The sequence below is a fragment of the Carlito syrichta genome, unplaced genomic scaffold, assembly GCF_000164805.1.
Source record: "Carlito syrichta isolate Samal-C Ts95f unplaced genomic scaffold, Tarsius_syrichta-2.0.1 Scaffold302988, whole genome shotgun sequence".
In the NCBI taxonomy this organism is placed as follows: domain Eukaryota; kingdom Metazoa; phylum Chordata; class Mammalia; order Primates; family Tarsiidae; genus Carlito; species Carlito syrichta.
In genome coordinates, this window is record NW_007247084.1 from 31,597 (window position 1) to 34,229 (window position 2,633).

The window sequence follows — 2,633 nt, forward strand, 5'->3', positions numbered from 1 at the left end:
ACTTGCTTTTTCCCTTTTTGGATACTCCTGATATTCTTCTTTGGTCTGATTGCTCTAGCTAGACTTCCAATACTGTGTTGAATAGGAGAAGTGAAAGTGGGCAACCTTTGCTTGTTTCAGATTTCAGGGGAAATGCTTCCAATTTCTGTTCTTTTAGTAATGTTTACTGTGGGTTTATTGTAGGTGACTTTTATTATTTTAACGCATGTTACTTCTATACCTAGGTGTTCAAGGTTTTTTCTTTTATTAAGATTGGATGCTGAATTTTATAGAAAGCCTTTTTTGCATCTAATGATATAATCATGTGGTTCTTGTTTTTACATCTGTTGATGTATTTAATTACATTTATGGTCTTGCAGATGTTGAATCAGTTCTGCATCCCAGGGATGAAGCCTACTTGGTCATGGTGGATACTTTTTGAGATGTTTTGTTGCATTTGCTTTGCTAGAATCTCTTTGAGAATTTTTGCATCTATGTTTTCAGGGATTTTTGGCCTGCAGTTCTTTTTCTTTGTTGGCTGTTTGCCCGGTTCGGGTATTAGTGTGAGGTTAGCTTCATAAAATAATTTGGAGAGAGTTCCATCCTTCTCCATTGCCTGGAATACTTTTTAGGTAGTTTTCATATAACAGAGTATAAGAAAAGGTTTCCCAGGTTATGATTATTTTACTTATGATCTCAAGTTTTTCTTGTTTCAACCTTGGGATATTGTGTGATGTCAGAAAGTCTTCCATTTCATTTAGGTCTTCAGATTTGTTTCCATACAGGTGTGCATAGTAATCTCTGATATTCTTTTATATTTCTTTGGGGTCAGTTGTGATTGATCATTTGCATTTCTGATTGTGTTTATTTGGGCTTTTTCTCTCTTTTTCTTGGTCAATCTTGCTAGTGATCTGTCAACCTTGCTAATCCTTTCAAAGAACCAGCTTTTTCTCTCACTGATTTTTTTCTATGATAGTTTTGTCTTCTATGTTCCACATTTTGGCTTTTATTTGGTGATCTGGATTCTTCTGCTTAAGTTAGGGTTTTGGTGATCTTTTCTTTCCAGCTCCCTTAGGTCAGTTGTTAGACTGTTGACTTGTGATCTTTCTATTTTCTTGATGTGAGTTTGAATATCTATAAATTACCCCATTAGTACTGTCTTCCTGGCATCCCAGAAATTTTGGCAAGATGTATCTTTGTTTTAATTTTTTTCCAAGTCTTTCGATTTTTGTTTTGACTACTATGTTGATCCAGGAGTTGTTCAGCATTGTGCTGTTTAGTGTCCATGTCTTTGTGTTTTTTGGGGTGATCTTGTGGGTGGTGATATTTGTTTTTATTCTACTGTGGTCTGAAAGGGTGCATGGTCATATTTTGATCTTATGGAATGTGTTTATGCTTGATTTATGCCTAAGGATGTGGTCAATCTTGGATTAGGTTCCATGTAGTGATGAGTAGAGAGTAGAATATGTATTCTGTGGTTGTTGGGTGGAGTGTTCTGTAGGTATCTACTAAGTCTGTTTAGTCAAGCATCAAGTTGAGGTTCTGAATCTCCTTATTTATTTTTTTGTCTTGGTGATCTATCTAGGGCTGTTATTGGATTAGTATTAGAGTCAATATCCTGTTTTAGTTTACTTGATAGTTGCTTTATAAATCCTGGTGTTGAATGCATATATATTTAGGATGGATATTTCTTGTTGATTGACTGCACATTTTATCATTATATTGTCTCCTTCTATATCTTTTAAAAATTCTTTTAGCTTGAAGGTTGTTTTTTCTGAGCAAAATCATGACTCCTGTCTTCTTTTGCTTTCCATTCACCTAAAAGGTTGCTTTCCATCCTCTAACTTTGAGTCTGTGGGTGTCCTTTGTAGTGAGATATGTTTCCTGGAGGCAGTATATTTTGGGTCAGTTTTTTTATCCAGTTTGTCATTCTATGTCTTTTCAGTGGTGCATTTAGTTCATTCATGTTCAGGCTGATTATTGAAATGTGGGAATTTCTGCTTGTCATAAGGATCTTATACAGTTTTTGTTTGTTTGTTTTCCTTTAACTTTTGGGTTGATGTAGTGTGTGTTTTAAATTTGTAGTCACATTGTATTCTCTGTTGATTCTGTGTTTTTCTGTAATCTTGGGAAGTGCATGGTCATTCTATTTTTTCTTTCTGCTATGCTTAATACCTTCTAAAGTGTTTCCTGCAGAACTGTCTAGAAGTGGCATAATCTCTTAGGTACTGGATGTCTGTGAAGGATTGTAATTCTCCATTGCTGATGAAGCTTATCTTAACTGGGTAAGAGATTTTGACTGGAATTCTTTGTCTTTGAGATCTTTGAATACTGGATTCCAGTCTTTTCTAACTTATAGTGTTTCTGTAGATAAGTCTCCTGTTATTCTAATTGGTCTTCCCTGGTAGGTAGTCTAAACTTTCTCTCTCACTGCCTTTAGGATTTTTTCTTTTACACCTACTTTGTGTAGATAAATTGCTATTTGTCTGAGAGTTGATATCCCCATTTGATGTCTTGCAGGGGTTCTGTGAAATTCTTGTGTTTAGATAATTATGACTCTGATGAGATGAGGGAAGTTTTCTTGGCTAAACTCATGGAATGTTTGTTCCAAGGTGTTCTCTGTTTCCCGTTCTCCTTCAGGAATATTGATCAGG